At 50.3% G+C, this 14479-nt stretch overlaps 1 long non-coding RNA gene across 1 annotated transcript; it reads left to right on the top strand.

The window, feature by feature from the left end:
- Positions 1–353: 353 nt before the first annotated feature.
- On the top strand, positions 354–5995 carry LOC126488016 (uncharacterized). Its single transcript, XR_007588547.1, has 3 exons — positions 354–1392; positions 1521–2073; positions 5517–5995. It is a non-coding gene; the product is annotated as an uncharacterized lncRNA (long non-coding RNA).
- Positions 5996–14479: the final 8484 nt, after the last annotated feature.

Raw genomic sequence — 14479 nt, forward strand, 5'->3', positions numbered from 1 at the left:
AAAATGGAAATAATAAAAAAAAATCCAGGTTGTTTTTTTTGTTACACTAACCATACCCAAGGCTCTGGGTAGCCAGGAGTGACTGCTGGCTGCCATACCAGGCAGCACAGACCCCGATGGCTGTGATTGGAAGTGTTTGTAAGGGACACCAGTGATAGACCTCCGCTAGCTGCACACTAAGGTCTGTGGTCATCCAGTCCTGGCTGGTCAGCACCCGCTTCTCCACAGACATCCCACCGAAGCCCCTGCATGCTGTTCACAGCTCATCATTATCTGTTGGACAGAGAGGCCGGGGAGACAGAGACTTGTAATTAGGGCGATGGCAGCTGGCAAGAGGATCAATGAGGGGAAAACGCCTCGGCTCCGAGATTCCCACAGCAAATCACTAAGAAAATCTCGCTTGGTTTGTCAAAGGTGGACATGGTTCAGTAGGGCTGCTCCCATCACCCCTCAGACCTTTAGAGCAGGTGACCCACACTCGACAGGTGGAGACCCCCTTTGCTGGTGAGAAGAATGGCCTGCAGTTGTGTGTCCTCGTTGCTGCAGCTGGGTGAGGCCCTAGAATGAGAACTGGATTGCTGGCTGAAATGGAGGAAGCATGGGCTGATGTCCAGAAGGAGAAGCAAGTGGACGTAGTGTATCCTGTCCCACCATTCTCTCTGCACCTCAGCCTGTGGTCAGTCTCAGCTCTTCTTCTCTGTCCCTGGTTGATTTGAAGAATGGCTAAGGTGATGAAGGCACTTTGCCAATACTCAGTGGGCGAACACCAGGTGCCAGGCGCCAGGCAGTGCTCTAGGCACCAGGAGGGGGCGCAGGAATGAACATTCTTTTTCCTCTCTGGCAGAGTCTAGGTGGGGAGGGAGAGGCAACCAGAATATTCTAATGGGTTATTAGAGGTAAGTGTGGTTTGGTAGAATAGAGGTGTGGATTGGTGACATGGGTCGTCCCAAACCCAATACACCTGTGTCCTCACAAAAAGAAGAGCCAAGGACACCGCACAGACCCAGAAGTGACACGTGAGGATGCCGCTTTTGTTTCTTTCCTGTTGCCCTGACAACACACCTCATAGAAACAACGTAGGGGAAGGGTTTATTGGGGCTCACAGCTCAGGTTGCGCAGACCATCATGCAGGAGTCTGAGGTAGTGGCACCCACAGTCAGGCCCCAGAGCAAAGCACGTCTGGGTTGAACGCACTATCTCCTTCACTCACCCAGTTGACGGCCCAGGTACTGAAACAGTGCCGCCCATTCAGCTAACCCAGGTCAGACGATTCTTCAGAGCCATGCCCACAGGGCAGTGCCATCCAGACAATCTGTCTTTGAGTCTTCCTTTCTAGAGAATTCCAGATCCTGCCAAGTTGACAGCTGACATCAACCATCCCAGATACTATCTGTAAGTCAAGTTAAGAGCCTCAGAGGAAATCAAATGTGCTGCTACCCCCACCACGGGATCCAGACTCCAGAGTTTCAGAAAAGATTTTCTTGTTGGTTACATCTTCAGGCTGCAATTTCCTTTTACAGCAACCAGAGCCACTAACGCCAATCACGTCAACCTGTGTGGGCAGAGGGCAAGCCAGAAAAGGTGAATAGATCTGCTGGTGTTCTCCGGAAGGTAGAACCTAACTGTGTGTGGGTGTGCGCGCGTGTGTGTGCTGCGTGTGAGTGTGTGTGTGTGTGTGTGTGTGTGTGTGTGTGTGTGTGTGAGGGGGCAGTTAATATATTAGAGCAGCCATCCTCTCCGGAGACTGGTCAATCTTCCAATGACCATCTGCTGGATGGAGGGCCAGACACCCCAGAATCCTTAGAACAAGACAGGCCATTGACTCAGCCTGGGGCTGAAGACCTGGAAACTCCCACAGGTAACCACAGCACAAGCCCCCGCTCACGAAAGGTAGAGGGCATGTGAACACACACTTTCTCCTCTCTCTTTTCCCCATCTAGTCCCCTGACCTGTTGGTGGGTGATGGCCCATGTTCAGGCTGGCATCTAGAAACGCTCTCAGAGAGGCACCCAGCAGTGTTTTCACCAACTTACTTTCCAGGTGTCTTTCAACCCTGCAAAGTTAACCATCAAGGTAAGCTGTGGGGTGGTTATCAGGGCTGGCCTAGGGAAACTGAGGATTCATGGGAAAGGCGTGGGGTAGAGCAGAGGACCTTGAGTGGAGACAGAGACATTAGCTGTCCTGGAGTCACCGAGGCCACTGGGAGAGGACTGGAGTTTCCTGTATCGGAGTGGATTTCAAGGGAAGGCAGGGGGCTGGGAGATGTGTTGAGATTTGGCTCTGTGGTAGATTGTAGCTGCTGGTGGCCTATGACTTAGGACAAACAGGAAGGAAGTGAAGAGGTTGGACTGAGGAGCTTGGAGGGAGAGAGGAGATGCCCCGATCCAGTCTCCAGCCACAGGTCCTGAGAGGACTTGAGAGAGAATTGTACTTATGAGGAGATGGAGGGGCAGGGAATTCAGGCAGAAAAGAAAAATGTCCCTGAGGCTACCATCTGCTGAGTTACCATCACAAGAACTTGATCTAGTTGGGGTGTCCAGGGACAATGTAAGATGTTAGCACCAGGTAACCCTTACAGCCTGGGACTTCAGCTCCTGTCAGGACTTGCCCAGGGCTTCTGAGGTCTGGGTATTAACTTTCTAGGCTATCCAAGGCATTACAGAATGCTGAGCTTGCTGGTTAGGGTTTGCCAGGCCATGAAGTGGTATGGATGACAGATTGTTCAGGACACACTGTGTAGTCCAGGAAGCTAGGCTGTCCCAGCATTCTTGCTTCAGGATGCAGGTCTAGCCTCCCCCATCCGTGTATGGTACCAAAGGATGGAAGAGGAGGGGTTAAGCTCAGAATCACTGCTGCCAATGGTGCTCCCCAGTGGGCGGTTGGGTTGTGGACTGGAGTCCCTGGAGCTCCAGGCTAATCGAAGAGCTAACAACTGACATCTAACAGATTCCAGGACACAAAGGTGCACAGCCCTAGTGCTATGGGATCCTGGCAGAGTCCAGAGGACACCCATGGCTGGTTCTAGTTTGCAGGTTATCCAGCCATCCCTGAGGAAGCTGGAGACAGACTCTCAGCCAGCGCAGAGGAAAATGATTACCAAGAAGTGTTGGGATTAAGAAACTAATTCTCTAGTATCTTTTAATTAAAACCTTCAACCCAAGCAGCCTGTTAATTTCAGTGTCTGAAGCAGCTCTCCTGCCACTCAGCATTCTGCTGTCTCAAGTGGCTGCCTCTGAGTCCCTAACTCGTGAGGCCCTCACGCTGCGGGTAGCAGGGAGGTGATCAGAGCCACATGTGGATCCCTGTGGGGGCTAGAGAGAATCCAGGGACTTTGGTTACTCCTTCATGCCCCAGTTTCCCCCAAGGGTTAGGAACTTTTGAAGGGGAAGAGGAAAAATCTAAGTTAGAAAAGGGACTGCCAATACAGGCTGGCTGTGGCCTCTCCACTCCAGACATGAGTGCACTGTCTCTCACTGTCAGGCCCCAAGGATGGATGGACAGATGGAGGAGGAATGGATGACGGATGGATGGATTGATGGACAGATGGACTATGGATGAATGGGTGGATGGATGGATGGTTGAATGGATGGATTCATAGATGGACAGGTGGACAGACAGACTGATATATGAGTGTATGGACGAATGGATTGATGGATGCATAGATGGACAGGTGGATGCACTGATGGGTGGATGGAATGATGGGTAGATGGGTGGAGGGGAGCATTGATGGATGGATGGATGGATGGATGGATGGATGGATGGATGGACTATGGATGAGTGGGTGGATGGACTGACGGGTGGATGGATGGATGGGTGGATGGATGGATGGGTGGGTGGGTGGATGGTTGGATGGATGTGTAGAAGGGCAAATGGATGGACTGATTGGTGGATGGGTGGAAGGATGCATAGATGGATGGGTGGATGGATGGACGATAAAGCCCCTGTGCTCCTCGTGCTCGTATTCTGAAGGATGGGTGGATGGATGGATGGCAGTAGGCAATACTTTACAAGTGCCAAGCACCACACTCTGCTCTCTCCAGCCTATTCCATCCTTACAGTGGGTGGGTGAGTGGGAGAGCTGTTATCAGCCCCTCTTTATAGATGTTGGAACTGAGGCTCAGCTGCAGTGACCTACCTCAGGCCACACAGCCAGTGGGTGACAAAGCCAGCCATCTGAAGTGTAAGGAGCAGCTCAAGGAAACTCCATTGAGTGAGAACAGAAATGTGAAATCTGGAGGCAGGAATGCCAGCTTGGGGCCACTTACCTGTGTAGAACATGCTCATTGAAAGCTTGGTCACCACTTTAATGACGCCCAGTGCTTTAGTAGGCTTACTCAAGAACCATGCTTGAGGACATCTATCAACCGTACACTGTGTCCGAGGAACTGCGGAGTGTGGGGGTCAGTGCAGATGTGTAGATAGGAGATTGAAGAATGGGTGGGTGTCAGTGCAGATGTGTAGATAGGAGATTGAAGAATGACCTGCCGCTGGTTCTGGAGAAATCACCACCATCAACAAAAGTCCCTGCGCTCCTTGAGCTCTTATTCTGAAGGGAGACAGGCACTAAAGAAGCAAAACAAACAACCAGAGCTAGTAAATACCAATCAGGGAGAGGGTTTTAAGAACTGGCATGAGACAGGAGACTGGGGACAGTGGCGGGTGGGGGTGACTCTGGGTTCAACCCTGAATAAAGACCAGGAGCCAACAAAAAGAAGATCAAGAAAGGGCACCCCAGACAAGGACGCTGCGCAGAGGCCTCAAGGGAGGAACCACAGAGCAGCTAAGAGCTTTGTGGTCATTGAAGCTGGAGTAGAGCTATGTGTTGGTTTGGAAGAAAATGGTCCCCCAAAGGGAGTGGCACCATTAGGAGGCGTGGTCCTGTTGGAGGAAGTGTGTCACTGTGGGGGTGGGCTTTGAGGTCTCTTTTCCTCAAGCTTCCCTCAGTGTGACATCAGTTGACTTCCTGTTGCCTACAAGATGTAGCACTCTCAGCTCCAGCACCAGATCTGCCTGCATGCCACCATGCTCCCCGTCATGATGATAAAGCACTGAACTCTGAAACTGTAATGGAACCACCCTCAACGGAACGTTTCCTTTGTAAGAGCTGCTGTGGTCATAGTGTCTCCTCACAGCAACAGAAACCCTAAGACGGATGGGCGATGGGGCCAACAGGTCAGAGTGAGGTGCAAGAGGCAGAAAGGACCCGGATAGGCTTTCTGAGCCCTGGTCAGGAGGTTGCATTTTACTGAAGGATTCAGGAAGACTTTGGCAGATCCCAACCAACGGGCAGCATCCCCCTTCTTGGGTCAGCATTTATTTGGGTTCTGGTTACTAATAGGCTTGCAGAGGCCTGCCTATGCTTGGTTCATTTCTAGTCCTCCCCTCCTGAAAGCATTTATTCTGTAAAAGGAGAAACAAAGGAAGATGGGAGTCTGTGGCTTTGTAGGCGCCCTCTCTCGGTCCTGCCCTGTGACTCCGGGAAAGGTGTGAGCCCCCACCCCATCTCTGTCTTTCAGGAGAAGCCTGATGGAGGAGGACGGGTTCTGCCAGTGGGAGACAGATAGTACTTCCCACATCTGTCCCACGAGATACTTTCCATAACTATGTCTGAGCAGCAGCCATGACTGGGAAGCAGAGAGGTGGCAAAATAAGGCAGCCAGGACCACCTACCACCACACCGAAGACCTCACAGCTCAGCACGAGACAATCAGACTTGTGGACTCCACAGGAACCTGTTCTCAGGGTACAGTCACCGTGGTCCAGCCCAGCTGGTCTTGGAAGGCATGCCTGGAGTCTGTGATGCTATCCACCACACCCCAGCCGATGCAGGAAGCTCAGGGCAAACCCAACACACTCTGACACCAGATCAGAGGAACCTCCTGTCCCACCCTTTTCTCTGTTGCCTTCCAGCATTTCCCCTGAGGACTCATTGCAGCTGGGATCGACTACGATGCCCTTCAGTGTGACAGGTGGGGGATGCGACTCCAGCTGCAGAGTTTTCATCTCTACCATCAGACATCGAACCTGTGCACTTTGTCCTACAGAGAGAAGAAGAAAATTCTCCAGTGTGTATGGTCCTGGTTTTAATTTTGACGAATGAATAGTGCTTTTGGATACAGCAACGTGTTCTAACACACCTGAACCCCAAGTTGAGCTTTGAGTTTCTCTGTGCCTTCTCCTGCCACTATTAATACAGCTTTGATGCCGAAAGACTACCGCAGCTATTAGATGCGCAAGATAACTTAGGTTTAACTTATTTATTTATCTGTTTTATGTGTTTGGGTGTTCTGCCTGCTTACATGTCTGCCTAGTACCCCCAGGGACTAGAAGAAGGCATTCTACTCCCTGGGACTGGAGTTACAGGCAGTTGTGAGCTGCCATGTGGGTGCTGGGAATTAAACTTGAGTTCTCTGGAAGAGTAGCCAGGGCTCTGAACCACTGAGTCATCTCTGCAGCCCAGACAGTACTCTTAGGAAGGAAACAGATAGGAAAGTATCAATAGGAAGACCCTTGGTGTGAGTCATTTGGGAGGTTCAGGAGTCCTAGGCTGGGGTCAGCTTCCTGTCCCTGATGCATCCACAACTCCCAGTAGTCCCAGTTCAAGCTTCCGGCTACACATTAGACACCTGAGTGTCCGTCTCAGGGTACAGCACCGATTTCTAGTCCTCAGCCTCAGCTCCTTCCCCAACCTGAGTTCTACCTTACCTGTCTTTAAGACACATTCAGAATTCCATGGTGCAGGAATTTACTAATGCTGCAATGGGAAGGAGGGCAGAAAGAGGTGCTCTGTGCCCTTAGCCAGCTACAACCGGCCAGCGAGGGCTTGGTGTCCAGGAAAGACAAACAGTGTCACCTGCACAAAGGGATGAGATGGTCTTGGTCCTTATAGAATCCCTTCTACCCAACGTCAGCCAGAAGGCTGTTGAGCACCAGGGGAGGTGGATGGAAGAACCACATATCTCCCAACACTCCAGTCTTATATGCAGGAACCCACTAAAAGCTGCCATCTTGTACCCTGTCTTCTAGAAGGCTGTGTTTTTGGGAAGCTGAATGCTGTATCCATGCTTTTCACATCCATGTTCACGGACATCGTGCTGTGACTCAACACCCTTCCTCACCTGAACCAGTGATCTTGCAGTAAATACCATGTGCTGTTGATGGCACTCCAGTCATGGTGGGCTACTCATCCTCAGCGTCAACATACCAACAGCCCTGGTGTGACCCCATGGACTATCGGTGTTCGATGCCCCAACATAAAAACTACTTTTTTCTGACTGGACCAGTGTGGAGGTGTGGGAAAAAATAAGACACAGTTCACACAGCAATTTGCAGCTGGAAAGAGTGAGGAGCATGGAGTCTCCATTCTACAGTCTGGGCTGCACAGCCAGGGAGTGACTGCCATTCTGAAGCCCCCTTGAGCTCCACACTGCGGCTCTGAAGGGAGAGAGATACTGGGGAAAACGGGTGAGCCTTCCTCTTGGAAAATTATGGGCACAAGATGCTTCTTGGCTGAGCCTTCATGACAGAATTCCTGCCTGAACTAAAAAGGAATTTTGTTTCTTCAGGGAAAGCTGGTGTTTTTGATGCCATCAGGGAAGACTCAGGTGGCTCCTTGTCATATCTTGAGTCTTTCTTTTGGTCACGTTTTTACTAATAAGGCCATTCACAAATCCTAGCAAAGAGGTGTTACCACCAGGTGCACATGGCAGTGTAAGAATAGCCTTTGGCAGAGTGTAGACCTTCCTTCAGAGGACAAGGCTCAGGAGCAGGACTTCTCAGTGCCCTTGGGCATGAACCACCCACTGTTTCTTTTCTCTTTCCCTCCTTTTCTTATTTGTTTGTTTGTTTGTTTGTTTATATGTGTGTGGACATACACACACACAGGTGTCTGTGGAGACAAGAAGGGACCATTAGATCTACACTAGCCAGAGTTAAGGGAGCTTGTGAGCTGACTAACCTGAGTGCCGGAAATCAAACTCTGATTCTCTGAAGGCACAGGAAGTGCTCCTAACCACTGAGCCATCTCTTTAGCCCCCTTCTCTCTCTCCTCTGCTTGCCCCTCCCTCCTTTCTCTTTCCTTTCTCCGCCCCTCTCCTTATGCCCTTTCTTTGTGGGGATCAAGGCCTGGGCAAATCCCCTGCCACTGAGCTATTAATATACCCCAGCCCACGTTTTCCCTTTAAATACAGGCAGTACCAGCGGAGATGCAGGGAGTGGATATGTGGGCTAGGATTATAACTCAGTGTAGACTGAGTGCTTGCTTAGTACACTCCAGGCCCTAGGAGAGGGGGAGAGAAGGAGGAGGGGTAGAGGAGGGAGGCCAGAAAGGGGGAGGGTGGTTAGGTAGCCTTTTCAGCACAACTACCTCAAGGGTGATAAACGCAGGGCAGCCTGCCTTGGAGCCCTGCTGGCCATAGATGCAGGAAACCCTGAAGTCCTGCAGTCTGGGACATCTTTCCCTGGGCATGGTTTCAGCAGCTCTGGGTGGGCTGCCCTCCTGCTGCCATGGTGGTCCAAAGATCAGAGGGGAGCAGAGGGTGCTATGATTACACAGCATCTGCCTTCCCAGGCGCCGTCCTTTGGCCGGACAGAGGGCTTCCTGGCAGGCTGTTGCTGGCCTCTTCTCACTGCAGTTCCATGTCAGAGGTCACGGGGAGCGGGACTGGCCTGGGCTCAAGAGAAGCATCTTCTGGGGTCCTCAAATGAAGATGTCCTTGGCTCTGCTGGGCATCGCTTCCTTGAGACAGGTCTCACCGTTCAGCCTGACCTGGTGTCCGTCCTCTGCTTCAGTCTCAGAGCACTGGGATCACAGATGGGGACGCCCTCAGCCAGTTATGTTAGATTTTAGAAGGTAGACACACTCTCCTGTGGAGCTGACCGCACATCGAATGCCTGTGTCTTAAACCCTGGCCCAGTCAATGCCTGGCGTTCTTCACAGCCTGCTCGGTCCAGTCGCTCTGAGAGGAAAGTCCCAACCCACGTGGCTTTGTGCTGTGTCACACAAATTCCTTCTCTTCTCCCATAACCCCAGCCATAGATGACTGGACAAGGAGGAACACGTGATCTAAAGGCAACCAATCCTGAGGTTGCTGGATTCCAAAGGAGAGTCAGGATAGGGTTTCCAGAAGGAGCAACTATTTAGTACTGTGTGGGAGATGGCCTTAGATGGTGCCCAGAAGCTTTGTGTTGTATTTTATTTTAATGTATATCAGAAGAATGCTGGTTTCCTGCTTATGGTGCTGACGGAAAAGCTCTCTTTATGATGTATAATAGTAACAGTTATGAGGAATTCATGATTTTGTGTGTGTGTGCATGCACACATGCATGTATGCACACATGCACACACACACTCACATACAGGCTTGCCCATATGTGTGAATGCTGGCAATATTCACACGCCATGATGGGTGTGTGGCGGTCAGAGGACACCTTGGGGGCCCATCCTCATTTTTCACCTTAGGCAGGATCTCATCTCTCTTTTTCGCCACTTTGTACTGCAGGCCTAGCTCACCCTGGAGGTTACTGAAGGCTAGGTCACCCTGGAGGTTACTGCAGGCTAGCTCACCCAGGAGCTTCCAGACATCCCTGTCTCTACCTGCCATCCTGTCATAAGAGTGCTGGGATTGCATATGGACACCACCACCTCTGACTCTAAGTGAGTTCCGGGATGGGAACTTGGGTTCTTGTGCTTGAATCTCAGTCACTTTTCTGCTGCTGTCCTAAGACCCCATGGCCAAGGTGACTCACAGAAGAAAGCATTTGTTTGGGTTTAAGGTTTTAAAGGGGTAGAGCTCACCATGCAGAACAAAGGCACAGTGGCAGGAGCCTGCCCCCAGGGATGCACCTCCTCCAATAAGGCCACAATTCCCAATCCTTTCCAAACAATTCCATAAACTGGGGACCAAGTGTGCAGGCACAGGAGCTTGTGGGTCCATTCTCATTCAACCCACCACAAGCAGCTTACTCACTGAGCCATCTCCCTAGTCCCAGAGACTGAGTTTCTTTCAGGGCCTGGTCAATTATGTGTTACTCCCATGGTTGTCCTGGAATTCACTTTGTAGACCAGGCTGGGCTTGAACTCAAGGATCCGCCTGCCACTGCCTGGTTTAGGACTCAGATTTGGCAGTAGGAGCTCTCAGTAAGGATAGCCGATGTCTCTTGGTAATCTGTCCCCAGCATTTTGCTTTGGCTTCCTTAATCTCCTGGCCCAAAGTTTAGCATATTCTGTAGCTGCCTTCTCGTTTTTCTTACTGTGTAGTTTCTTCATTGCAGTACACTGGTGTTCTTGTTGCAGAACACGTGGAGTAAGAAGACACTGAGTCCTGTACTTCTCACCTTCTTCAGTTAGGTGTTTCCTGACAACATACAAGGGACAACATCTTCTTGAGAGAGAGTGAAAGGCTTTCCGATGCTGCTCACTCTTTTGTGCCCTGATTGCCGAGGCTCAGTGGTATCTATCAGTCCAGGAATATCACTTTCTTCTTCTGCCTCCCCTCCCCCTCCCTCTCCCTCTCTTTCTCCTTCTTCTATAACCAAGGAGGCACTCACTCACAGCTGGTGTCATGTTCTAACTGCTCCTGACTTCTGAATCTCTCCTTGAAGCCCTAACGTGGTTGCCGATCAAAAGGAGCCCAGGCTAGCCTAGAGTCTAGGTCTACCCAAGTTCTGTTCACAAAGACAATAAAAAAAATGGTTACATAACTTAAAGTCTGATAATGTGTATTTACTATCCACACCCTATTATCACCAATCAATATAGGATTTATCACTCAGTGGGTGGAAATTATGATTCCCGTGCCCCAGATCGGCGCAGGGCGCTACAGCTAATTGAGACAGAAGCTCTGCAGACACTCAATGAAAACGTAAATCCCCGCGCATTAATCAAACAATTATTTCTATAACCACAAGACAGCTGATCCTAAACCTAATTAGGAAATAAACAAAGTTAATTAGTGAGCAGACGACATTCGCTAATCATATATGTGTCACAAGAAAGAAATATCAGGCGATGAGTCATTAAAATGTCCCAGACCGCCATCATTCTCCCGTTCCTAACATTGCTGTTTCCCAGCGTCAAGGAAGCAATATACAAAATTGCATTAAGACATTTTTTTTTCTGCTTTGAGGTCTAAGAGACACCAGAGAACAAAGATATGCATTATTATGCAAAATAAATAATTGTATTGCTTTAAGACGGCAGAGGCAAGAGCTGGGAATGTATTTATGTGCTGAGTTTGGCTCTATTATTAAAGCCTGGGTCTTTTTAAGAGGCAGAGGTGGGAGGCAGTCACTGCAGAAGTGAAACTCATAAAACTCTGTAAGCCCGTCTTCTTCACCACTGAAAACTCTCATCTTGTCAAAATAGATACCTGGTGCAGTCTGGATCCCAACCTTGGTTGCACCTCCTGACCGCACCTCAGCAAATGATTGCTCCTGTCCTCCGAGGCTCCATGAGGCTCCACCCGGCCATCACTCAGCTCTGAGGGTGGTGCCCATCAGCCAGAACTTTGCAAAGAGCAGTTTGTGCTCTCATCTCAGAGGCAGCAAATGTACAAAAGGAAGCCCTGTGGGAGGCTTCTGGGAGGAGCGTCTGGTGCAAAAGTCTCCCCAGAAGCATGGACTTGGGTGAGACGGAGCTGCACCTCATGATGCATTCAAAAGCAGGATGTCAGTGAGTCATGCTCGTGGCTCGTGTCTGTATTGTTGAATTCGATATGCCATGGAGTAAGGTCCCCTTATTATCCTCACCATTTGTGAGATGAGGAAACTGAGGCAAGAGGTTTGGCCTTCTAGACAACCTGTAGGTGCCCAAGCCAGGATTTGAACCTGGGGAGAATCCACAATCTGTGGTTCACTGTGTGGGTTGAATTTAAGGTTTTCCATATCCATGCCTCTAACTGCTTTGAGTTTCTCAATTGGTGTAACATTTTGCTCCAGAAATTGATGGACAGAGACAGGGAACATAGGAAGTCCACACAAGTGTGTGTGAGTGAGCAGGGTGCAGCTGGGGAAGTGGCATGAGCCACCCTTTCAAGGTTAGAAAGTCCGTCTGTCATAGTGGGGCATCATGGGACAGCTGCATCCACAGTCAGGAAGCCAAGAGAGATGAACCTGGTGCTCAGCTCACTTTCTTCTTTTTATCCAGCCTGGGACCACAGCCTGTGGGGTGGTCCTTCCATAGTCAAGGCAGATCTTCCTTCCTCTGTTAAAACTCTCTGGAAACACCTTTGCAGACAAGCCCAGAGGTGTCTCCTCCATGACTCCTAATCCATGGAGATTAACTGTCACACGAGTCAGTCACTGGCTTCTTCTGGGTGGTCACAATCCTCGACATGCTATGTGTCTCAGCTCCCTACCCTCAGGGGCCATGGGGGTACTGAGGGACTCTCGGGGGCTCCGACCATGAAAACAGCCCACAGCAGGTTACTTTCTCTCCTCAGTATGAGTGAGAAGACAACTTAGCTGCTCTAGGTCTCTCTGTGAACAAGAAATGTCTCTTAGTTGTCTCGTGTCTGGGTGAAGAGCTGTGTGAAGTTCTGGAATGAGTGTCCTACCTTCCGGCTCACCAGTCCCCTGCTGGTGGTGCTGAGGGTGAGCCTCCTGCTTCCGCTATCATGAACCACGCTGGAGTGGATGGGCTGGCACAGGAGTCCTTCTGCCCACTGACAAGCTTGCTGTAGGCTGACTCTCTAGCCACGGAATTGCAGAGCAAGGGAACTCACAGCCAGATATCCTGCCTGGGGTTGTGTCCCTAAGTCCTACAGTGGTTGCTGGGTGTGGCTTCTTGGTGATAATCGGAGCTTTAACTTCCACTTTGAACTTCTTGAAGAGCAACCATCACTGTGCCCTATAACTCTTGGTGCAGAGGACTCTTTAAATGTTTGAGTGTATTAATAGGTGAGTGCCAGATGGGTGGATCAGAGTGGTTGCCTAGAGAAAGATGGATGGATGGATGGATGGGCAGAAGGACAGATGCCTACATGGATAAGTAGATGGATGTAATAATACATGGATTGCTTGATGAATGAATGCATGACTTGAAGGTTACCAACTTTGTGGGGAGTAAGACTCAATGTGAGGAAATACAAGCTATGTTTGTAAGGTAGCCTTCCTTATTCTGAACTGTTAGCACCAAGTGGTGACATCTCTTTCATGTCTAGTTGTGTGGTTTGTTGACAGTCCCTGTAGAATGTTCTGGGAGGCACCATCCTGCTATAGGGAGGGACTGATTGGAACAGCTCAGGTTCAGTGCAGTCTCTCCCAGAATGGGATGACACTGGGGACCTTAGCACAGAAAGTCCCCTTACCTCAGGTTTATGCTCAGCTGCTTGCTGAGGCAGACACAGGCATGATCCATGCATCTGGGGCAGCTTTTCTGAAACTGGGGACATGTCCCAACATGAGCCCGAGACTTCAGTTGTTCCTGTCTGTCTGTCTGTAGGGAATAAGCTCCCGTATACAGCTGATGTGTGAGTGTTTTTATCTCACTAGACCCACACAAATGATGGAAATCACAGCCTGGGATGCAGTGAGCTGGAGTGGGGACCAGGGCTTCACCCTGAAGATTCAACTATTGAAAACTAGATGGATGAGTCTGTGCTGTACCCCACTACCTCAACTCGGTGTCCTTGACTCTGCAAGTACCCCACTACCTCAACTCGGTGTCCTTGACTCTGCACGCCTCCAGGCCTGTAAAAGGGGGTGTTCTGTCAGAAGGAAGTGGCAATGCCTGAATCAAAGTAGGTTCTGGAAGCTGGGAGTGGTGGTGCAGGCTTGTAGCTCCAGTACACTGGAGACAGAGGCAGGAAGATAGCCAACCTGAGGCCAGCCTGGAATACATAACAAGATGGTGGGAAGAGGAAGAGGCAGGGAGAGGGAAAGATGGTGGCGGGGGTGGGGGGATCGGTCTAGCCTGTGCTCAGGCTGACACATGGTACTGACACAATTGGTACCCCAGGCTTTGCCCTCCTGGAGCAGATGAGGCTTTCACGGAACAAAAGAGCAGATGTCTCAGAGGAAATATGTCAGTCCCACCCAGGAGTGGGAAATCATCTTCTACTCATGGAAGAAGAGGTTTACCGACAGGGTGAGCAGCGAGGTGTTTACACCAATGTGAGGGGCGGGAACATCTGTCCTCTTCTCTCCACTCATGTAGACTCCACAGTTCTCTGCATCTCAGCCCCTAGATCTGCCATGCGCATTTAGAGCAGGTTTTAATGGGCTACAAAAACAAAATCTGAGATTGTGAATCCAATTAGGTTAGTTCTCGGTGTTCGTGGGTTTTTGACCTTGGACTGCTAAGGATGGGAGATCAAGTACCATTATAAGGTGAGGCGGTGTTTGCATAGTGCATGCACTCCCTTGTGCGCTAACATAGCTGTGTGACTTGACACTTAACAAGGCGAGTGCCGGACAAACGGCTGTCACACTGTAATGTTTATGTCAAGGAGGATCAGTGCCTGTTCATGCCAGTGTTTCT

This window comes from Alexandromys fortis, unplaced genomic scaffold, assembly GCF_014885135.2.
Source record: "Alexandromys fortis isolate MF-2015 unplaced genomic scaffold, M_Fortis_MF-2015_v1.1 scaffold_197, whole genome shotgun sequence".
In the NCBI taxonomy this organism is placed as follows: Eukaryota; Metazoa; Chordata; class Mammalia; order Rodentia; family Cricetidae; genus Alexandromys; species Alexandromys fortis.